The sequence below is a fragment of the Balearica regulorum genome, chromosome 4 (genome assembly GCF_011004875.1).
Source record: "Balearica regulorum gibbericeps isolate bBalReg1 chromosome 4, bBalReg1.pri, whole genome shotgun sequence".
In the NCBI taxonomy this organism is placed as follows: Eukaryota; Metazoa; Chordata; class Aves; order Gruiformes; family Gruidae; genus Balearica; species Balearica regulorum.
In genome coordinates this window covers 7,092,193-7,116,645 of record NC_046187.1, presented here as the reverse complement: position 1 = coordinate 7,116,645, position 24,453 = coordinate 7,092,193, and the positions used below count along the sequence as shown (strand labels likewise).

At 40.6% G+C, this 24,453-nt stretch overlaps 2 long non-coding RNA genes across 2 annotated transcripts in view; both read right to left on the bottom strand.

Moving 5' to 3' along the window:
* LOC142601650 (uncharacterized) overlaps window positions 1-4,444 on the bottom strand; it is a 40,528-nt gene extending 36,084 nt beyond the window's left edge. The window contains exon 1 of the long non-coding RNA XR_012835188.1: window positions 4,331-4,444. This is a non-coding gene — a long non-coding RNA (uncharacterized LOC142601650). The remainder of the gene's footprint in view (window positions 1-4,330) is intronic.
* A 5,746-nt stretch (window positions 4,445-10,190) lies between these two features.
* LOC142601651 (uncharacterized) lies at window positions 10,191-11,594 on the bottom strand. The gene is made up of 3 exons (XR_012835189.1): window positions 11,466-11,594; window positions 10,747-10,952; window positions 10,191-10,394 (listed from the first exon to the last, which is right to left on the bottom strand). It is a non-coding gene; the product is annotated as an uncharacterized LOC142601651 (long non-coding RNA).
* Between the last annotated feature and the right edge of the window lie 12,859 nt (window positions 11,595-24,453).

Below are 24,453 nucleotides of genomic sequence, written 5' to 3'. Positions count from 1 at the left end.
CACCACACTTTTTTTTCCTCTAAGAGTTTTAGGTCATTCTTGCTAGAGACGAGTGGATTTCATCAAGCTGTAGAACTACTTTGATGGTCTGGAGTGTATTTTACTGGGTCAGGGATTTGCTGCCTATAACATTTGCTTAAGGAGCATGTCATCACATCTCAAACAAAAACAGTACTGTCATTCGAGCACTTTTATCAGGCTTTGCTGTCCTGGTATGCAATGAACCACAAAACTTGCTATGTACACTTTTAAATTATTACTTTACTGGGACGAGTGAATGAAGTTAAATTTGTATTTTGGGCTGCTTTGCTGTTTTTCTGGCTGCTAGAACTGTGAAGTTTTAGGCTGTGGTGGCTGGTGGGTAGACCATGCTTGTCAGTTTTCTTTTGCCATATGTACGTTGGTGTGTGCGGTTTGGCGTTCACGTGGTAGGGGTTTTTGGTTTGCTTGTTTGGCTTTTGCACTGTGAGCTGTTGGATCCTTATTCAGTCTGGGTTCTGTCACACGGAGATGCGAGACCCACGGCACCACGGCATGGGGTAAAGGGGTATAGGTAGCAAATAAAACCAGAGTTTTAAGTTTCCTATGGTATCCTCTTTACAGAGAATCTTTACATTGTGTCAAACACATACGAGTGTCTTTAAAAACTCAGAAATAATCTATGCAGAGCCCTATGCCACCCCATTCCAAAGCTGCTTATAATTGTCAATATATCTTCTAGTCTCTTTACCTAAGAATATTCTGAGAAACCAGTAGAATAAATAACCAGGGTTTATTCTGAATATAACAACACTGAGTTCTATTCCTATAAAAGTTAGAAGGAGGGCATCTCCCCTTTTAGTGCAGATGAATTATTTAAAAGGGAGGAGGGAAGAGAAAGGATCATAACCAAAGTACGTGCCTTATCAAAATTGTCAGGGCTTTTACATTCCATTTCCTTGTGATAAGACTCTTGTGCTGAGCTGGTATTCGGAAGTGAGCCCAAAGGGCTGACTGATAAGTTTACATAAGGAAGGAAATAATCAATTTAGGGCTGTTAGTGAATGAGCTCTTATCATGTTCATTTCCTCACTATTGCTTCTCAAGCTAAATATTACATGTTTAGGAGCAACTTCAAAAGATTTACCATTCTAGCCTCTGCATTTTATTAAGGAAAACTCTTTCAATAGCACGAAGCATTTGCTTGTACCACAATAAGAGTACAATTCATGCACTGACAAACTTACATTTTAAGACACTGACATTTATGCTGAAGGAAGCAATACTCCCTTGCAGGAAGACTACATTTTTCCAGCCCACTATTTAATATTTCAGGCACAGAAAAGAGATTTTAAAAGGTACTAATAAATAGTACACTAATTTCCCCTTCCACCTCTGTGGATTTTCCTCTCCTTCTCCTGTAATGTACTTTGTTTAACTGCATTAGTCTACTTTTTCTCCAAGAAGTATGTTTTTTTAAGACCCTGATGACAACAGCATGATTTGTGGGTGCATATGACTTGTCATGCTAAAATTAAAAAATGTGGCTCTTATTTGAGTCTGCATTAAACTGTAAAAAAAAAAGTACATTGTGTCTGGTAAGTGACTGACTATAGTCCCTTTGTCTACAGTGGCTTTACAGGGCTCCTGAAAGCTTCAATGAGAGCAGAATTGGTTCCACAGGATCAAAATTCAGTTACCAGGAGAGGGCATGGAGGGAGAGGCTCAACTTAAAAAAAATGAAAGTAGCAATTAATAGATTTAAGTTAGTTGTATCAGGAATTGGTACTCAAATGTAAAACACCTACAGATTTAACACAGTACAGCTTTCATATGAACCATTATACGAGGACAATATTTGCTTCTCCATACTTGATCCAGCTCATGCCTTGGTCACAGTCAGTACTGAGGAAGATCTACTTAAGCTTAGCTGGGATGTTTATTTTTCCGCAAACACAGATTACATTTCTATCCTACCATGTTTGTAACTGGATTGTGTCCAATCTTTAAGAAAAATCACTGAGATGCTGTAACACTGCCACTGCTATAAAACGTTCTTCACCGATATGCAACCGCTATAGCAAGTGCTGCGGAGTATACCAGTTGTGGCCAATTCCCTGTGCCAGCAAATTTGACAATGATACTATGAGCAAGCTGTAAAGGAGAAAAAGGTCAGAAAATGGTGCTTTGGATTGATGTCTGCAGTGCACTTACATTCAGAACCAAAGTATGCAAAGCTTCACAGGTCATTTGAAAGTGCGGGGGGACCAAACCAAAAAAACCCCAACATCGAAGTGTTGACATCTTGATAATATCAGTAGAGGACTGAGCCTTTTTTGAAGTCTCTGGCTAAGTTAGGGGCTGACCGATGTTTTGCTTTTAGGATACACACAAAGTATAACCCACAGAAAGCCAAAGTTGTACTGGTATGTCAGAAAAATCACTAGCAAGATACAGCAAAGGCTATACCTGACCTTCTCGCATAGGAGTGCATCTGCTATTTTTCACCTGACGTTACTGGATACGGATCTGGTTAAGTGCTCAGTTGCCACCTGATAGCAGTTGGCCTGAAAAGAACAGTGAGAAAGACCATGCAGTTTTCTATGTTTCTGGCCAACATGGGTGTGTGGAACTCATCGACTCTTCCTTAGATTACTACAGTGCTTTCAATGCTGGAGCCAGTTTTCACAGTCATGAGGAGCTGCAAAAAATACAGAAAGCAAGGGACTCAGTATTAAGTAGGGCAGCAAGTAACTAGGGAGAGTGTTCCCAGAGTACCTGCCCTCTGATCTCCTAAAGGACAGATCGTGAGAGACAACCTCTCAGAATATAATCCAAAACTTTCCTACTTCTTAGGCCTCTCTGTTAGTGTAGTACTGCAGTGCTTTTGATCTGAGGTCATGCTCAGGCAGGAGCTCAATATATAGCAAAAGAGAGACTCTGGCAGGGCTTCCTCCCTGGGGGACCCTGATTCTGGAATTTACTTCTTGCCTTGATCCAGCGCAGCCTGGATTTTTGACCATCAGGGCACTTGGTAAGGTTCATCCATTCCACTGTGAGTAGCCTCCTTCCCAAAGCTACCATTACAAACACTTGCCTCGCTCAAGTTACAGCAGTGTTGGATCCAGGTATTTCATTCTAGCACATCTTTAATTTACAGGGCTAGATTTTTTTTATGGAGCAGACCACTTCCCTCCCGGAAAAGTTATATACTTTTCAGCACCTATAATGAATATATAGTTTAATGAATTCATCAAGAGCCTGATCGAAAGACCTTGAAATGAAGGGGAGTCTGTTCAACAGTTTGCTGCCTCAAGAAAATACAGAACATTCAGCTTGGATTTTATATAACGCAAAGGATGATGCATTTGCATTTAACAGCCAATTTTAAGCAAGAAATTTAATGCTTCTCTCCCTGGGCCCCATGATGTATGCAGTCTCAGCTAGGCTTTGATCCAAAACCCTTGACCTAACTCTTCGAGGTACAAATACTACAGTGCAGAAATTGTTTGATATGAAACTGTTTCCCAGAGAACATTCAAATAAAACAGGCATTGTACTTCAGTAGGCAGTCCTATACGTCTGTAGGAAAGCTGACATTAATTTACAGAGAGGACAACAAAGCTGTCCAAGGATCATCAGATGCTACAGAGATTGGCAGGCCTTCCTGCTGTCCAGCACATCCAGTAAGATGAGAAGATCACTGAAACAATGTGGTAATGAGTAACCAATTGTTTTGAGTGAGACTTTCCGTGGTACTGCGTCTGTACACTTTATAAATCATTGACAGGTTTGTTATGCAAGTGGTCCCCGGTACCTTGTAAACAGAGCTTCTCCATGCTCTGTTGATCTTTCCACTGCAATTTGTTGCAGGTCTGAGAGCTGCCTAAATAATTTCTGACATCTAAAAGCATAGGCCAGATCTAAAAGTGTAAACCAGAACTCTTAGGCTTAACTGCTAAATCTAGATGCCTACCGCTGAGCTTGAAGTATCTGCATTAGGGTGCTTGACATTATCAGTGCAGCATGCTCCGAGCCTCTGCAGCAAGTTTACTCTATTAAGTGCCTAGCTCCTGTTTCCAACGTCTCAGTTTAGGGAATCAAAACCTGAAATTCTGGTCCAAGGGCTGGGACACTCAAAAGAGAGGTGAAACTCTGCAGCAAGTAAAATTTCATCTCATCTCTGGATGCGAGTGGCAATTCTGCAGAGTGACAAGAGCTCTGCATGGCCCAGCATACTCAGGTAGTCACACCTCTCTAGCAGGTGACCGCTGTGTGAAATACCAGCATTTACTGCCTACACAGTCTCCTAGAAAACACGGAGACTAACTCTTGGGGACTCCAAACTTACGATTACCGTCGTCTTTGAGCTGTCGAAGGCCAGGTATGAAGACAACTTTTCCAGGAACTGTATGGCTCTTGCTAACAGCTGTCCTCTTGCAAAAGGAAGCATGAAGACGGTGACCAACTAGAAAACAAAAGGAAAAGGCATCACATTACATACAAGCAGAAAATATTTTTTTGAGTGCAATAAAGCAAGGGTTCTTTACCAAACTACTCTCCTGTGTGGCACATAGAGAAGTTTCATCTTGTAGGGAAGGGAAGTACTCAGCCTTGGTTTGATTACCTGCACAAGCTTTCAAGTATAAGTACAACCAAGTTTGATCTAAAAGCCACAAGTCACACTATGCACGTGGCATAATTCATCGTTTGTCCACACGCGTTTCGTTTCCATCTTACGTGGAAGTGCTAGACAGGCTGTTTAACCTCTTGGATTCAGTTTGTCTGTATAAAAGGGATAGTAATGCTCACTTTCCTCAGGAGGCCATTTTTGCATTATTATTGTTGCTGTTACAGTTAACCTTTATTACTAACCCAGGTAATTGTCACATCAGTAACACGAGTTTATGTCACCTGCTTAGAATTGCTAGGTTGTCATTAGATTCGTGGTTAATTATGAAGTGGGTTGGCTATTTTTCGTACTTTCTCTGATAATAAGAAAATCTAAATATATATGTACTCTGGGCTGATAACACCAAATACTGTGTACACTGGCAGACCCTAGAAGCAGAAAGTTTAGTCAGACGGCAATAGATTTCAGCAAAATACTCTGGATTTACACCAAGAGGAATGAGATGGGATTGAACTTTTATTAAATTCGCCTGTGTTTGTAATCACAGGCTTACTAGCCTACTACCAAAATTTGACCTAAAAGGCGTCAGTACTAGTGCCAAAAATTGCATTCTGGCCAAAACAAATATTTTACTTTCAGTAAATAAATTTTCACTTTCCTGCCTGAGACTAATGTTGTTGAATTACAGCTGAAAAGCTCAGAAGCCCTCTGCTTCCAATATAAGCTACTAATGAACGTAAGGGACATTCTGCATCACAGTCCAAGAGCAGCAGGATCTTCCAATAAGAGTCTAGGAACTCCACAGAAGCATGATCTAATGGAAAAAATATGACCAAATGTAATCCCCAGTAGAAATGTTCCTTATATCTGTCATTTTCAAGAAACACTTTTACTGGTGTAACATTAGCTAATTCTTGGAGTTCTCAAGTCTGCCTACAGAAGTATTAACAAAAAGGGTTTAGAAAAATATGACACACAGCATAGCTCAAGGGTCTGCATAAAACTGCAGATGATAGCCTTTTTTAAAATTATTATGAATTCATTGGAAAAAACCAAGGCACTTCATTTTCATCTGGGGTTTCCTCTGGTGCCCTTTAGCGTAATTTAATAAATAAAAACACAGGAAGACTAAAGGCAGTAAAATGCAGATACAGATGGTAAGCTAGGAAATTTTTTACTTTGCCATAAAACTGACATCCCCACAGCAAATCAATACTGAACCCTCAGTCTGAATGCCAACCAGCCCTGTCAGTCCTATTTTCTTGTATTTTCAGTATGCAGGAAGCTGTGTAGTCTGAAGAACTACATTGGGCATCTGTCTTCCCGGCATTAACGGCGCAATTCAGCTCACTCCAGCTACACTCTTAAGGTCTGCATTCAGGCTCCCTCCAACCAAGAGCATCGCTCCAGCTGCAGAAGGCAGTTATGTGCATCGCTCGTGGTGTGGCAGGAAATTGCTCACAGCATGGTGTGCATTTCTCCTTGTTGTTACTTTCATTCACAGAAACAATTTAATAACCAACGAAGGAAGAAGCTGCCATAACCATTAGGCCGTTTTGTCTAGGATCCTGGCTCCAAGCCTTGGATTTTTGTCACTAGGTGATACAATAATGTTAGCAAATAATAATGATAATACTAATATGATAAACAGTATCAGAAGATAAAAGGAATGCAATGTCTACTGTAACCACTCCTTGACTGTTATTTTGTCTTTTTCTCACTTGTATTATGGCACACCACTGATTATCTGCTTTCCTGTATGAGTCACATCACAAATTATATCATTTATCCTTTCAGGGGACTCAAATGATATCATAAACCATGGAGAGCAAAGCACTCTAATGTAATCTAAAGTGCCTGGCGATATAACTGTCTGCCTGTCGACTGCTCTGCTTACAGGGCATTTAATGCAAAGAAAAACAATATGTCTTAATGCATTTTTTGCTCCGTTTGTACTCACCTCATTCTTGCATACCTCTACACCTGATGCTTTCTCTCACTTTCTCTTGCCCACCTTTCCATCCTTGTCCTTTCCTTCCCAGCTTCCCTCCTTCCTCCCCCCTCAGTTTCTAGTGATAAATGAATCCTGTCTTTTTCCTAAGCCTGAGACTGCAATTTTGCCCACAAAACCATTTTAAAATTATTTGGGCTCTTTTAGGTCCATGGGGTATTCTACAGGTTTTAACCAACAACATAATATCATCAAGTGCCTGCAAGAATGCACTAGGCACAGTGTCCAAGGGAGTGTGGAGCCATCCAACAGATCTGATCGAACATACAACCGAATCAAACAGAAACCACAGAAAATGTACAGGAACGTACTGAAACATCAGCTATGCATCATCGTCTTCCTGCTGTCCTTCAGCAGACAGCTATGCCTCACCATCTTCCTGGTCCACAGATTTGGGTCACAAAGAAGTTTGGTAAATGTCATAAAACCTTCATCTTAACCTGCTAAATCATCAACTTTTTATTGCATTTACTTCTTGAATAAAACTAATAAATTTTATATTTTCAAGTTCAATGATTTGTAAACATTTATAATTCAAATGCTTCAGATTACCTCTTTTCTGTACAAGTTTTGTCTTGCTAAGGCAGAAGATAGATCTCTCTTCAATATATTAGCCCACTATAATAGGATGAATTTGCTCTAAAGAAGCCAGGTTATAAAAAGTTTTTTTTCAGAACGAGACATACAGTTTCAATGCATTACACTTCCAGTTTACACCACATGGAGTTTTTTTATTTCTATTTGAACAAAAGGTTTGTATGCAAAGTGCTACTGCATGCCTTATGCATGCAATTCTTTACACATTTTTCTCTGAATAACTACATTTTGCAATTGTTGCAAAATTATCAATTATCGTTCCATCGCACGCTGAAGTTGGTGAAAACTTGTTTTCCAAAATGCTTAACTTACATTGTCCTGTCCTGACATATATTCTATAAAGTGTCAAAAGTCATAAAAACAATTCAATAAAAATTGCATTTAACAAGACTCTACTATGATTAGCTGATACCAAAAAACCCAGGCATTTTAAGATTTTAAAAATTAAGTGAATGTTAATTAGTTGTTGTGCTGCTTCATGAAATTCAGTTTGAAATACAGTGCCAGCAAGGCTGTATTTTAGAAATATTTTCCCACAATTTCCGAATGATGGAAGAAGTGACCACATAAAAAAGTATTCTTCTCTAGCACTTCATATACTGCATGTTATGGCATGACCTCAACTTTCACTATTCACTCTTCATTCTGTAAATAATAGATAATTATACATTATGTAAAACTATAATCATTGTTAATTTGTCATTTTCAAAGAGCTACCCGGAAAACAGATCTACCTGTGACATGTACTTGTTATTACACAACTTCTTTTTAAAAAGACTATCTCTACAATCACCAATATATGGAAACTTTCATTTTTCTATTTAAAAGTATGCAAAACCACAGAGTTCATCTCCAAGACTTCAGAGGAGAAACTCCTTTACTAGCCTGTGTTTCATAAACGCACCAGAAATAGTCTTCGTTTCAGTGTTTGTATACTTTCACTACCATTTAACGCAGAGATTTCACATGTGACTTCTTTGGTTTTGTCCATGACCCGCAAAATGGGCAAAACCACCAGAAATCCGTAATCTTCGGTAGCTATTTAGCCCTATTGTCCCCCAAGCAGATTTTCTGCCTCTGCGTAGGGTATCACGAGGCCCAGGAAAGAGAACAGAGAATAGTGCAGCGGGTTGGGAAACATTTACCCCCATCCTTGCAGCCTCCATTCTGGGATTGCGCCACTCACACAACTCTTCGAGCTGCGGGTTACGTCAGGGACCACCCCAGGAGTTTTGACCTAACTGCGATGAGTGGAAGTAACAGGAGCGAGAAAGGGGGGAAGTGAAGGAGGCTGCTACGTCTAGCGACCAAAAGATTGTGTTGCTCTCTGCTCACAAGTTGTGGCCCACTAAGCGCCGCAAGAAACTTAATTTCCAGCTTGCACTGGGAATGACGCTGGAGGCGAAGACCTCCAAACCCTGCAAGGCACTAATAGCCAAACATCCCTTACAAGTTTTAACGAGTGATGGAAAAGTTAGAAAGTAGGGTCATGATTTTTCAGGTATTTGAAGGCTTGAGTTATGTTAAGAGTGTAGGACAGAAATATTTTTCTTTTAATCAGATTCTGAACCAGTACTGGCACCATCCCAGCAAAATGGCACTGGGCTGCAGTTCAGTAAACAGAAAATACCAAAAAGCTGGTATGTAGTACCTCCAAGTGCCTACTAAAAGTCACACGGTGTACATATGCCATTACGCACTACAGACATTTTATACAGTATCACTCGCTGGAATAATGGTGGTCTTGCTTTTCTTTCCAAAAGTGAAAAGTATAATTCTAGTGCTTTTTTTTTTTTTTTTTTAAAATAATGACCACTGGTTCAAATCCTATCTGGAGGAACAATCTGACTTGCCTGCATTTCCATATATTCATGGTTTACATCCAGCTCTCAAAATGTGGTTCCAAACTACCAAACCCACAACAGCTGTTTTCAGAAACTAGCATTTCTTATCATTCGGTATCGAGCATTAGAGCCCATTAGAGTATGGAAGGAATGCCACAAATGAACCAGGTTCCTCGAGTCCTAGGAGATTTGTTTCAATTTCTAATCAAACTGGTTCCCAGACTTAATTCAATCAGCCTTTATTTTTCCTACATGTTGGCAGGAAAAGGACTTTTTTTTTTTCCAGAAGCAATTACTGTAAATATAAATGGCTAAGCACTCAAGCAGTATATTAACAATACTAAATCCTTTTCTTCTGCTCTTGATCATAAAAAACCCTTCCTTCCAAGCAACAGTAATGCCCTGTCTTTACAGCACAGAAAGTCTAAAGACCATCTGGGCCAGCATACCTGCATTTTTCAGACAGATTCAAGGTGACCCCACCCAATGTTTCAGACTCCCTGATTTCTTTAGAAATAACTGGAGACTTCTTACAGCTTATCTTACGCCCAGGATCTTTTGAAGTGCATCAGATGTATTAGACATGACGGAAGAAGAGGAAGGAGGGGTAATGAAGTGAACTGATATTGTTGTCACGACCCGTGTTTATTTCAAGCTCACTCGAAAGAAATTTGTCCTGTTAGAGGATAGCGACTTCCCACATTCCACTCAACAAGGGAACCAAGTACGTAAGTAATACTGGCTTTCACTGCTAAAAGCAGTGTACTACTGCTTTAAATGTTAATCATGCGGTGACATGACATGCTTAAGTGTTGAAAAGGCAGCACCCCATGATAATCAAAAGCGACACACGGCAAGAAGAACATATTTGCAGCTGGGAAAAGCATCAGGTTTGTATAATGGGCTTCCCAGATAAAACAGCATAGACAATTGGAGTTGTGTAACTATATATATATACACACACAGAGTCAGAAAGAATGATATAGAAAAATAAAGGAATATAGCTTAAATTTACAAGAGCACAGAAGCTGGTTTCTATTTCTTGCGTGAAAACAAACTACACCGACTGCAAGCTATGATCACAGCTGGTACCATAGAATACCTGTTCAGTTCTGGTGACAAACTTACAAGTGGTTTAGTATTTTCACGCTATTTCAATTGCCAGTTTGATAGAAGCACAGCAGATTGCTTAATCACATGTACAACTGATAAGCAGCATTGAATATCTAAGAGGGAGGGAGTAGATCTAAGATACTCAACTTGTACAGGAAAAGCCTTTTTCCTGTACTTCAGAGGCACCAGCCTAAAGGGCTGGGAGTCTCCACAGTCCCTGGCAGAGACAAGGAGGAAGGTTACTAAAACACAGTTGCTTTCAGTTTGCAGCACCTCTATAGAGAGCCCTTTGCTTTGCACCCCGTAGCATTTAGGAACATACGCTTTGGTTACATTTCCTTTTCTTGTTATCGTTTTCATGGGTAGCCTCAGAACACCACCATACACGACTACCCATACGCAGCGCGAGGTGGCAGGAAATTCCCCAGTTATCCTAGTTTAATGGTGTGTGGTGTAAAATAAGGCAAGGTCACCCCTTCATAATCCACATTAAAAGAATATTGACATTATAATGCAAAACCACACAGGCAAAGAGATATGAAGACTAGATAAGAATGGACAGGCATTACCCTCCCGGGACATCAGCTGACATTCAATAGGTATCAGAGGCAGATGTCGGCATTCCTTCCTCTTCATAAATCCATAGCACCGTCCTCACATCCCTTCAGCGCGGTTTTTAGTTTAAAGACTAGTCCTATGGAGTTTTCATACCCAGTGAAAATACTGAATAGAAGTGTGCTAAACAGAATAAAAGAGCATGTCAGGACCATGTCATCTGCAGTAAAAAAAAAAAAAAAAAAAAAAAAGACACAGCATGATGTTTATACTTACATTATGACTTTTACTTCAATGACTTGGTTTCATCACATTTTATGAGAACACCCTACCTTTTAAGAATTTTTTTCTTATTTATTAACAACTGGCTACATTGTTTTCCTTTGATTACATTACATTTCACTACATGAAAAAAAGGCTATGATGTTTATCTCTACTTAATTTAACAAGAAGTCTCCTTTACTGCAGCATAAAGTGTTAGGAAGTTAACCTAATTCCTAAATGCTAAAGAAAAGATCTTTAATTTGCTGACATTGCTGAAACTTACCCATGTTCCCTTCTTATTTACATAAGGCAATTTCTGTAACATTTCCTTATTCCAGGTTTTCATTCTATTTTATCAACATAAAGGTAACTCTTCACATTTTAAGCAGAATATTTTGTATTTATGTGATGTTTTTAAAATGTTTCATTAGACATTTTAACAATGTCTCGTTGTTAGGCAACATTTTACCTTCAGGATTGATTACAAAGGAAGCTCCTAAATCACAAAGGTCCCGGTGCTTTTGAATGGTTTCTCTGCATTTTCGTCCATGCACGCTGCTGTACGCATAAAGGGTGACATCACTCATCTGCATTATTGTGCTGTACATTCATCAAAGTACTGATTAGAATCTAGAAGTTCTCAAATAGCAGTAGGATTTAGTAATTTGTAATCAGATACATAAGAGTGAACAAAAGGAAGTATTGGTGCTTTGCAAGGGAGTTTGTGACCTTCTCGTGCGGGTTCTGGAGTAACTTTCTCTGTTGAATTTCAATTGTACCTGAATAGCAATATTAACGGAGCAGCTAGACGTATATTACAGGTGATCGGAAATTGATTTCCAATCAAGTACCTGCTGCGTAATTACATTTTAATATTTTACCATGTATTTAGGAATATTAGTACACGAGAAGGCAGACAGACATGAGCAGCTTAGTACGGTGAGACTGTCAGACTCTCAATTTGTGGTGGCTAACGTTTCTAGCGCTGATTTTCTGGTTTCGTATGGGCGTGCTGCTGCGTCGCTGCTGCCTTTTAATTAATTTGAAGCTGCGCAAGCTTTTTGTTGAGCAGTAATGAGGTCCACAATGTGCATGTGTTGGAGAATATGTGAAAAATTTAATGATAGCTAACATGATGCATCTGTAGCGGGTATGAACCCTCTCTCTCTAAGGACATGAGGAAGGTTGCAAGCTACATCATGATGCGAAACAAGCCAAGCATTTTAATTTCCATCAAAAAGAAACCTATTTCAATAGCGTATTTGTCTCCCTTTAAACTGATTCTTCTATCTGCATTAAATGTCAATAAATCATTCCATACTTGATTATTCAAGTGCAGAGCATATCCCAAAGAAAGTTTACAGTTTCAAGTCAAGACATCTTTGTCAATGACCTCAAGGCTCTCGCAGATCCCAGGTGGAACACAGCTCACTAGTTCAGTTCTCACTTTCAGCCTCCCAGGCAATACCTCTTACTCCCAGTGTATTATTATTTGCTTTGCTCACAAAACGCAGATATGTTTAGATGATAGGCCGGGGTCTTCACTCCCATCCAGCAAAGCCTGTCTCTCTTTTTTGAAGCTACTGATAGCATATTTGGGTGCAGATACTCAGTCACTACCAAGTGCAGCAAGATCCAAGCGCAGCAAGAAGAATCTGCAAGAGTCTCAGGGCTTTCCATCGCACGTGGGGGCCTGCTGGGACCCCACTCAGCAGCACGGAGCTGCTTCAGACTCTTCAAAATTGCATTCAGCCACAACAGTCTCCCAAGGGCTGTTTCAGCAGTTGGGGCTTGCCAGAGTTCACGAGCGGTTTAAGCATCCCTCCTGCCTCGCCTTAGCCGCATCCCAGGCGCGCTCCCCCCGTGAAAGGCAGAGCGAGAGGGTGCCGCGGGGGCCAGGCGCCCGCTCCTCGGCGGTACCGAGGAATTCCCTCGTGCACCAGTGGTGCAGGGGCAATGGATGCAAGCCAGGGATCTGGCTCAGAAACTGCTTATTTTAGATAGCGGCTCTCCCCACACACACCGCTTTCATCAAATTAAAATTACCGTGTGTTAGATAACATTAAACTATCAGTGAGAAGGAACAGCGGGAAACATTTCCTTTGACTGACAGGATACCAGGCACTTCTCTTAGGTTTTAATAATTCAGTTTCAAACAGTTTCCCTCAAAACGCATAGATGTCCATCCATGCAGCGCAGGGGATGAAAGGTTCCCACATCTTCTAGGAATACAGGTACTTGTCTGCACATACATGAATTTTGGAAACACAACTGATTTCATCCATTTCCAAAGACTGAGTTCACAACTGCATTGTAACAGATCATTTCAGTAGGTCAGAGAGAACAAGAATTCAGGATCTAGAAGAAAGGTCCCTAATAGGAGCTCTTGGAATCTGCTGCTGCTGTTCTCTGCAGCAGCCTTGTTTTTCAGAGCTCTGCCAGCACCAGCAGCTGCCGCTCACAAAAGGGTCAGCAATTTTTTTAATTTTTTTTTGGCCATTCTTACAAAGCACCCGGTTCCCATTCTGTAGCCCACATTCTGCCTTTGTTCATTGTCATTAAAACTTCATTGACAACAAGCAGACTGAAAGGGGTGTAAATGAATGTAGACGCTGCCCCCCTCTTTTGTTTCCTGAAATCCAGCCAAAATCATCGCATTTCATATATCCTGAATAAAATCATAAATCCTTCCCCATGGGGAGCAGGGTGTTCCCCTTGAAAGTTGGCCTGTGGTTGCAAACCGCTTAAGGAACACAGGCCAGGTTTCTAAGGCTCACGCTAAAACTGGAACTGAGGCACGTCCAAGTTTTTTGTAATACATAACTTTTGTTTCCTTTTCTCTGAAAACAATGTTTTGCATATTTTTAAAATAATATTCCCCTCTGAATCTATATACTTAAAATGTATGTAGTTGAGCTGCCAGATGCTATAAATTGTCCCAGCTTGACTGGACATAAGGAATCTATTCTGCCTTACGCAAGGGGAGGATGTGACCATGAGTGCAAAATTTCAAACCCATTTGTATATGCAGCTTGACTTATGCTGAGAAGTTGTTGGAGATAAGCGGAGTCTGATCTTTATGATATATTAAAATACTTTTCCCTTACTTTGCAAAGAGTTTTATATTCAATCTTCACCATATAGATAACTATAAGAATGCACATAGGTTCCCATACTACTCAGCTATGGACATCGAATGTTACATATTACTGTCTTGTAAATATATTGTGTATGCTGCAGGACAACATCACAGCCTAAATACCTAAACCAGCATTTTCACTTCTATGCACACACTCTAAGCCACCTAATTTTGCTTTTACACGCCCACCATTTCCATCACGATTCTCGGGTTTTTATGAGAGTCTCCAGCACATTCGCTTCTCTTTCAGTGCAAAGTTCTTAACGTACATGATGCACAAAAACCAAAAATACTATTTTGCACTTCTTTAACACAGTGAGTAGTGATAAAGCGATATAATCCAAGCATGCCAAGTCTCTGTTATAGCCAATAAACAGACTGTCACCCTACAGTCTCAGTGCAAAAAAAAAAAAATTTTTTTTTTTTCCTCACAATTATCATTATTGATCTTCTCCTGGATGGTATATTTATATGTTAGTGAAACTAAATTTTGAGAGGGAGAACATCTTTAGGGTTCTGTGTATTCTTGAAGGAAATCACGTAAATAAATGAGCGTTTTTTTCCTACATACATGAACTTTTCCGAGAAAACAGCTACTTCACTGAAATTCTGATAATTATCCTCATATATAATCTGAAAGTAATGATGTATCATAGCCCATAAAATAAGTGAAGTCCAGTAAATAAGCCATTCTTGCCAGAAGTCAGCATGTTTTCCTAAACCCTCTACTTGCTGGTTTTTCACTGATTCAGTGCAGCAGGTTCATTAAGTCATTAACCCCCTTCTGTGCATTAAAGATCTTCTGCTGTTCCTGGCACCCACTGGCACTATGTGCACACCAGGAAATTCCTGTCTTTTTAACCAGGAATATCTGCTTCCTTTTCAGCTTGCATTGCAAAATCAGCAGCAATTGCACACCGTTCTGGGTTCATGTTCATCAATGAATCACGTCAGCCATCTCGTTCAGGTACAGAATTGTTTTCACTTAAACCAGGGGCTCTTTATCCTCTTTCATGTTTTAGCTTCTTTTTCTTTTCTTCCATCAACTGAACGCAAAGTAAAATGCTAAAACACTGTAGAATCTGGCCTATTACAATTCAAAAATACCAAAACCAGTAGTAGCTGTCTTACATGTTAGGACCTTGAGTTTGTGTTACAGTATTGCACAGGAATAGCTTTAGCACGTTTAGGATCAGGAAATTGCAAAAGTGGTTTCAAGTCACTGCGCACCAAACCCTAACGCTCCGCCAGATACAGGAAGGTCAAATACAAATTATTTGGTCTATTTCAGTATTCTCATGTGCCCTGGACGACAACCTTTCCTGCTGAGGATTTTCCAGCTTCTGCCGTGGGACTCAATTAAACAAACATCAGCCAGCGTCTGACCTCAGCATGCATCTTTAACGGTCACATTATTGGCCCATCCGTAAAGCGGACAACTCTAAGGCCACAGTTGTCACAGCAACTTGGATAAGGTGTCAAAGAGAAAACTGCAAAACTGATGTTAAACCAGCATGAAGCAGTTTTTCTAACCAGCAAAAGACTCCTTCTAGAAGGAACACAATCTGAAGAACACCACAGACTTCAACTACACTTTGTCTTCTATGCTTTCTACTGTTACAAAATATTTACCTTCTCAGTGACCAAAAAAAAGCACTTTTCCCACAATTTAGGGGAAAATTAAAATTTAAATTCCCATAATTTAGGGAGTTGCCTGGGCTTGTACATATCCGAAACTACTAGCCTAATTCGATTAAACTATTTGCTATCCTTTTAGGAAGTCAGCAAAGGTAAAATTAAAAAAAAAAAAAAATTTAGAAGTACTCATCATGGCTATGAACAGAAAGAGTAGAAGCAGCCAAAGTACAAGTACATACTCTCTTCCTGCCTGGGTCTCAAAAAGAAATTGCAATTACTTGTTGTGTCACAGTACTCCATAACCACCTGCAGCCACTAAAAGCCATAGGAAAACACGCTGCAATTTTTAGTACCATTCACAAGAGGCATGGGATAGACTTAGGGAAACTGGTTTACATTTCCCTGTCCCGTAAGCTGTTCCTGCTCATGAATATTCTTCAAAACACTCTTTTTGTAATTTGCGATGGAAATGCATATCACTGACTCCTCCCCATAAGCCCCCTCCTTACTCAACACTTCACCGCTGAATAACTCTAACAGATTAAAAGGAAGAAAAGCCTCAAGTCTTCCTCACAACATTGCATCAACCTATTAGACTTGTTTTGAGAACCCTTCTTCATAAGCTATGTACTCAGATGCCCCTTCCTCTTTTCAAAAGGCCTTGGTGGATCTTTAGCTCACATCTAAGACCGCTAGAGAAAAGCCGGCACGTAACTTTCTCTGCACAAGGACACTTAAAAGCATCAGCAATGAGCTTTTGCCAAAAGCAGAGAAGAACAGTCATTGAGACCTTAAAGACACCTGCAATGGCATGAAAGCTCAGAAGTGCTATCCCAGATTTTGCATTAAATACTAGATTGTGCTTCTTGACCTAAACTGGGAACGGCTTAGCCCTTTCCCTTGCCCCAGTTTTTCCCAGCAATGCAAAGGCTGTACTCTGCTCCAGGAGAGCCATCTCCTCGTGCCACCACAGTTGTCCTGGCAATTCTCAGAAACCATGAAAGGCTCCATACCGGAACAGGGTAGGGGACGGAGGAAGGCAGGGTCTGTGCCCGATCTCAACACAGCAGCACAAGAGAAGGGACAGCTATATGAACTTCCACGTCACCAAAGCCGGAGCCAGGCACACTGCACCCTGTAGGCTGTCCAATTTTTAAAGCCAAACATGAAGCAGGACTCCCCTTTACTCCTGCATTCCACAGTAATGCCCAGTGGCTGCCTGCAACTTGCTCGTTCCAACAAATATCATCTCTGATTAAACTCTATAATATGGTAATTAGCATTTGAAGGGCTGAGGCATAATTCTCATGAGTATTATATCCCTTGTGCTCTGTGAAGGAAGGGAAAATGATTGCGGTAATCCACCATTATAGAGAAATGTGATGTCTGGTTTAAAAAGTATTTTACACTCTCTATTTTCCTGGCGGTCTCTACTTGCAACATCTCTGTGGTGAATTTCTGAATTGAATGGGAGGTGGTTTTATTGCTTCCTAGCCATAAAAAAGGAAGCCAAGTCATTTTTAAAAATCAATTACCTGTAAAACACAGCATCAGAGATTAAAATATTTCTTTCCTTTATTTACTAAGGGAAGTGAAAATCATTTGCTCTAAACATAGTCTCTTTCACTGTGGAAATAAAACTTGCAAGTCAAGGTCATTTTCTGTCAGCCGCATGAGCTCCTCAGAATGAAATCAAAGGTTACTTGCTTTTGCTGAATTATAGCAAAACTGCCAATAGCATAAAATCACCTTAGCGCTGATATGCAAACAACTTGGAATACAGCAAGCAATTGGAAGATTACAAGAGTAACCCTGGATGGTGAGCAACACATTGAGCTGCAAAGGAAGTGCCGTGGCGGTGTATTTTGCCTTTGAGCTACGCGTTCTGCACACACCAACTACTCAAAAACAGATAAGAGATTACTACGTTAGATTCATACACTAAAACTGTAAGACTTTGGGACCAAAACTGCCTCTTTCAGTTCACATTTACATTACCTAGCACAAAAAGGTCAATTCTCAAACATTAAATCAAAATAGAACCATATCACACTATTGATGTGGTGTTGCCTTACCATAGCACATGTGATGATGACCACGAGATCGCCTCAAGACCAAAAAAACACTGCACGCTATGGGTTGAGGTCAAGCTAATGGCCACATATTCTTTATATATCCTTTACATGTCTTTATATACATACATATATGTATCTATCATATATATATATATTTGTAGATCCTAACATGGACACACATGCTTGAGGCCAAATGCGAAAAGAACTTCAAAGTTAGGGAAGCTTACGAGGAGGTTCCTCATCTTGTTTGAAGATGTAAAGGCGACAGGTTCATGCTGTGTAAGAACGCAGGGTCTACGGGCACATGCCAAGAGTCATCCGCATTTTGGAAACACAGATTACAGTCTGCAGGGAAGAATGCACTGTAGCTAGCGGCAGAATATGGAAACTGTCCTCGAGGAGCCCAGTCAAGCTGAAATAAAACTACAAAGTTCTGTGTCAAATAAACATAACAGAAGTCTCCAGAGATGAAAGAACCTCTTCATTCCCATCTCAGAGAAAACAGGATGGAAAAGGGGTAAAAGAAAGGAGGAGGAAGATACCAAAAGATGCGAGCTGGTGGTCTTCCAGAAGAAATGTGAGTCAGCATTGCCTGTCAGTAAGGTCTGTGGATTACTTACCACAGTCTAGCTAGCCCTTAAACGACAAGAGAGGCTTGAAGCAGACACATGATGAATTTGCTCTCTCGAGTAGGCTACTTAAGCTACGCTCTTGTGGTTTTTGAAACAAGAAGAGACACTCCAGTAAAGAACAGTATAAACCATATCTCAGATTTAAATATTTATATTTTCTATATATTGCACTTGAAATTCAGGCTGCATGTAAACCACAGATTTTTTGAGAGAAATTAAATAGTTATAGTTGGGAAATAATGACAAAGAAGTTAGTGAACACTGAAGAGCTGTTTCACACTATTAAATCTCATCTTTAAAAGAAAAACTGCATGTCAGTGACTGACAGAGATTATAACGCTTAGACTTAAGGGGAAATGAGATGATAGGGCTCTTATATTTACTCTTAAGTGAATCTGCAGCCAAGCGCTCTAAGGAAAAACACAGTAAGTCAACTCAGCATCTGCAAGATCAATATAATTCCTTAAGAGGAAAAAGTTCTCTGTTTAACTTATTTTTCTCCCATAAGGGACCGTGTCAGACTGTTGCAGGAAGCAGTAAATTGCAGAGTTTGTGGACTCTGTTCAGGCACAACAAGAAATCATTGTAACTCAAGTGATGAAGTCGAAACTACGGGAATCCAGTGGAAACTATTTTTCATGTTCTGAATTGCAGCTAGAGTTGTGGCTTTAAACTGTGTCAAATAAATGACACTGCTTGAGACCCAGATCTGCATAGCCTGAAGTACCAAGTTGAATATCCAGCCCTCATGGTCTATAACGAGTTCAAGAGTAAAAACCACTTTTCTTGCCACTAATTTGTTTCCACAGAATATTTCATAACTCCAGGAAAGCTCCTGTCTTTCTTGATAAGACAGACCTAATTCTGCACAGCTGCTGAATTCACGTACGATTGGTGTGGGTATGGCAAAGTGCTTAACTCTCTCCCGGCTTGCAGTGCCTTGCAGTGTTTTGTGTCCACCCTGACAAGTTTCTAGTTCACCTGATTGAATTCCAGAGCCTGAGTTTTGGTTAACCAGGGATGTAGGACAGACTTGGGGCGTGAGACCCGTTACACAACATGAAACTGTGCGAAGGTAAAAAGAAACCTGGACTTCAGTGCCGATCAAGAAGACATCATAACCAAGCATTCTTGATGCTGGGAGTCAGTCCTGGCAGCAAAGCACATGTAAACAACTTATTCCTTCAAGAGTTTCATCTCTCTTGGCCAACATCACAAATGGCTCAAACTTCCAGTTTCACAGCTAAAAGATTTTTCCAGAGTGCTGCTGATCCTTTTCAAGCCTTTATCTCCAGGTTTGCCCTACAGCTATGTTTCCCTCACCTGTTCCCTAGTTGCTTCAAAACCTTCCAGCTCTAGAAAGATCCATATTTTTCTGAAGACAAACAGTCCATCATTCATTTCTAATACATTAGTTTGGAAAATACCCTCCATCAAACTAGGGGTTTTCTGCCCTTCTAAGCTTCCCATTGGAAGATTTAGACTCTAGTGACAGACACATCACAAGTGATGTCCAGTAACAACAGCAACAAAATACTCTAAAATGTGAAAAAAAGGACTAGGTTGAATGAGGTGAATTTTAGCTTAAAATTTCCGTAGAATTAGCAGCTGTAACTGATTAGGAAGATCAATAGGATATAATAAACCACACAGATTTTTTCCACCTCCTCTCAGAAGACAGTTTTGATTGGCGATGCATTGTGTGGGTCAACATGCTCTCTATTAACACTACATAATTGTTGTTAGCGCTAGAAAATTGCATGTTGTGTTCATGGAGCTGCTAGGTGTCAATGCAAATTTAACATGTAAAATCAGCTAATAAGAAAATGAGATGCAGATGTAACCTATTAAAACACTTGATTTTATAGGGTTTTTTTTACATCAAAGATAAATGCAGGGATTATTCCAAGGAAACATCGTTATGTCAGATTGCAGTGGTTCACGGATACATCTCTATTTAAAACTGCATTACCACAAAGCCATTGTAAAACCCTTAATTCCTGTTGTAATTAATTTTAAAAGTAAACACTTGAACCCCACAGAAATAGAAAGTACTTGCTAGAAACAGACAGAACTGGAAGTAGCAATATAACATCTCCCATCTATAACTCTGCATTCTTGTTTCTAGTTTTTGGAGGGCTGGGAGAGTTCTGAGAGAAAATACAAACAAGAGGTGGGCAGTAGGGCCTGGCGTTACATACTGGATGGAGACATCACGACGGTGACTAGCAGAGGAGTAAGGAAGGGCCTTCAGACTGAGGAAAAGCAGATAGCGAGGGGATGCCGAGGGAAGGGGGACGTACTCAAAACTATGTTCTAGGAGTGTAATCTTGGCAACCGCACTCCGGGGGAGCTGCGCAAGGGAGGACTGCAGTTGTCATGGAAAAGAGGCAAGGAAAAGACTCGTCAAATATTTCAGATGAATAAAAACTGCCCTATCATTGAGTTCATGTAAAACAGAATCTGAAAAAGTTACAGCACAAACATAGACCAAGGTGAAGACTGAACTCAGATTATGGGTGACAGGTTAGACCATGGCAATATATACTCTGATCAAAAAAGGAAATACATTCCAGCATGAAACTGAGAGGACACATCATTTTACCTTTTTTTTCCTTTTTTTGAAAAAGTTTACATGGAGTACTTGATAGCTGCCGTGAAAAATTCCTGGCATGATCTTTAGTTGTATGATGAATGTCTATGCTTAACCAAACCATCTTCAGAGAAAAATTATAGAGATAACAGTCAAAGCCCTGAGGAATTAGTCAATTCAATAATTTTCTGTACAGTATCGTGATTCTAACGCTTGATATTTCAGTGCTACAGGAGGTCAAAGGACTGGAAACAATTGCTGTCTACTTCCACATGATTGTGGAAATCCTCCCTTTGCCATAACCTTAACTTCCCACTTCTTGCTGTGAAGTTAACTGAGCTGGCCAGAAGACAAGAATTCCTCCTCACAAAAAACACTGAGGTTTTGGCATTTGCCATTCAGACAAAAATGAAGGATTTCAAAATATTTCACCACAGGGAAAAGAATGTCTGTGAGTGACTCCAGAGCAGCACTGAATGCACTTGTCTAGTGGTGATTCAAGTCTGCTCTCCTCAATTTCTGTAGCTGTTTTTTCAAAGAAAAGGGGAAACATCCAAATCTTCCTTTTGGATTCAGCTGTTCCTCTGAATAAAATTAAAATAGGAGGCTAAATGTTTCCTTCTCTTTTAATGAAAGGCCATTAGCTACACATTCCTGAGGTAACCTATGGGAACATAAAGCAGGGTGATCTCTACTGAATCAGTAAGGATGAAAGATGATGAGAAAAGTTTTTGTATCTAGCATATAGAGCATAACATCAGTTAAAAGCTATGCAAGATGCCAAGTGACTTAATACCAGACATACTTGAGGTACAGACAGTCACCGAGTATGACTGTGTCATGTACAGCTGACAGAGAAGCCGGGACAGGCGCAGGGCACCCGTACATCGTGGAGCATTTTGTGGGTATGAATCTGTGCATCACCCATGCAGGGGATGACAGAAGCACCTCAGTCCTCCCAACTCCTCAGAGACATTGCACTTGTACCTTGAAAAAACTCAGCCCAGAGACGGGACAGTAGGGCTTAGCTAGGAGTATTGCTAAGTTAACAGTTAACACTATCTCTGTTGGCATCCTCTATAATTGTGGTATTTGGCTCATGCTGTTGGACAGGGGCTGAAACCAATCATGTTCTGGTTAATCTGCCTTGAGTAACTACAGCTGGTGGGCTGGAAGAAAATTATTCTGACATGAATTTGGAGTGTCTTATAATAAAGGTTACCATTATCCAGCAAGGATCGTCCCCGGGCTAGCCCTGCCCTCTGTTCTGAGAGACTCTGAGGAATGTGCAGGAGGAGGAGAAACTTTCCGTTTAAATACCTTCTGAATGTTTCTATGCTTTGCATGATCCTCTTTTCCCAGCCTCTCTGTTCTCACAGCAAATGAGACTCTCCAGTGAAACTTGCTTAGTTATCTGGATATTTTCTGGATAAGTTTGCCTCATGGTTAAATACATAAGAAATTTTTTTGTTTAAACCCGTCTTCAAAGACATCTGTGGTACAAGTGAGGCTACTTTGTTTCATTATACACCTCACTGGCTAACTTCTGCATGGTTCCTAAGCCCAGGACATAGAAGAATATATGCGGTTTTATAAGGTTACATAAAAAGTTATAAATGTCTTATGTAAGTATTTGACTTGTTCATAGTCAATGGGAACTATTTGTACACGTAAGGCAAGCAAGATTTATCCTGTAATGGATAATCCTTTCTTCATTTAATAAATAATCCTTTATTTACTTTTCCTCAGTTCTCAAAGTCAGTCTTCAGAACCTAAAAAAACAACCCATGACCTCATTACCTTCTCCCATCATGGTGCTGGAAGCCTAGGGATGACTGAGCTTATGTTAACACGTTTGCAAGTAACCATTCAGCCTTTTTTCCTTCTCTTTGAAACAGCACTTCTGATGAAGGTTGTTCAGAGAACTGCTGTGATGCTCCATATACAATTTGAACATGATTCTGCTCATCCTAGATAAATCCCAACAAATTAGAAGATTCTCATGAAAAGTGTAAACCTGGCTCCCCATAAACATTACATGGCGTAGCTGGAGGACAGCTGGCTGCTTCTACAGCTCCTACTGGCCTGTGTAACGCTGAGTAACACCGTTAACGCTGCCAGGCTGGGGAGACCGGTGCCTGTGCTTCAGCTGACCTGAGCGGGACGTGGCTTCAAACTCACACACAGACTCAAAACCCAGTTCAGAATCGCAAACAAGCACAAGCACGGTACAGGCACAAGCGCTACCAGCAGGCAGCACCCACGCCACCGAGTACATTCATTTACGCACGTCGGCTGGTTGCTGAGCCTGTAACACAGGAGGCGGCCATGGCAAGGCAGCTTTTGTTGCTGGTCCGCTAAGACCCCTCAGCTAGTATTTGGACAGCACAATGATGCTGAGAATCAGCGACAGTCCCAGTGTGGAGTCAAGGGTACAGCCCCAGGGTCCTACCTGGAAGGAGTTGACCAAAGTGAAAGCTGCAGCAGCTCCAAGGAGACCCGCTTGTAGCCACCGGGCCAGGAAAACGGTGCTACATGAGCTCGCGGGCTACCCCTTGGTACGCACCAGCCCAAGGTGGTCAAAACATCAGTAGGGTGAAGAGAGCACGGCTGTAGGCGCAGCCCGTGGGTGCTCAGCAATACGCTGAGAGTAGGTCAGCCCCGCTGCCTACCCTGCCCTGTCACCCTGCCCCTCATGGGGCAGGATTTGGAGGAAAGGAGAAAAAAAATTAATTTGAGAGAGAGGCATGAATTTTAGAATTAATTGCAAGGGCTACCATGTGGGGTTTGTGTTTCACCAGTCTATAGCCTAGTCTTTGTGATTTCAGACTTGGAAACCTCCCCACTGCACACCAGGGCCATTCCCTAATCAGGTCCTTCAACTTCAAGAAATCTGCTGTAAAGGGAAAGAAATTCTGCCTGGGCAAAATTATTTCCCATCCAGATGAAAGCCTCTAAAACAAAGCAACAGCACTTTGCAATACATCCTCATAAATATTGACATGATTTATTTTAAAATGCTTATTAAAATTAGGCTCCTAATTCCACGCTGAAGCATTTAAATCAATGTCAACCTTTTCCAAAATGGCAAGTATTCAACCGATACCCCTCAAAATATATGGTGGCTTTGGTGACCAGCACTTCTGAATGTCAGGCTATTAATTTATGTGGCTATCTTTCAGCATCCAGTTTGGCTTGACCTATATTTCAAAGATATATTATAAAAGCTGGAGAAGGAAGAATTTTAAATTCTGGCAACAATACAGTGGTTGCTATCAATGGGGACTTGATTTAGTAATAACCTTGTTGTGAAACAGACCATAAGATGATAATATTTGAAATGGGACAAAATAACTCATAAGGACCCTTTTCTTTTTGGT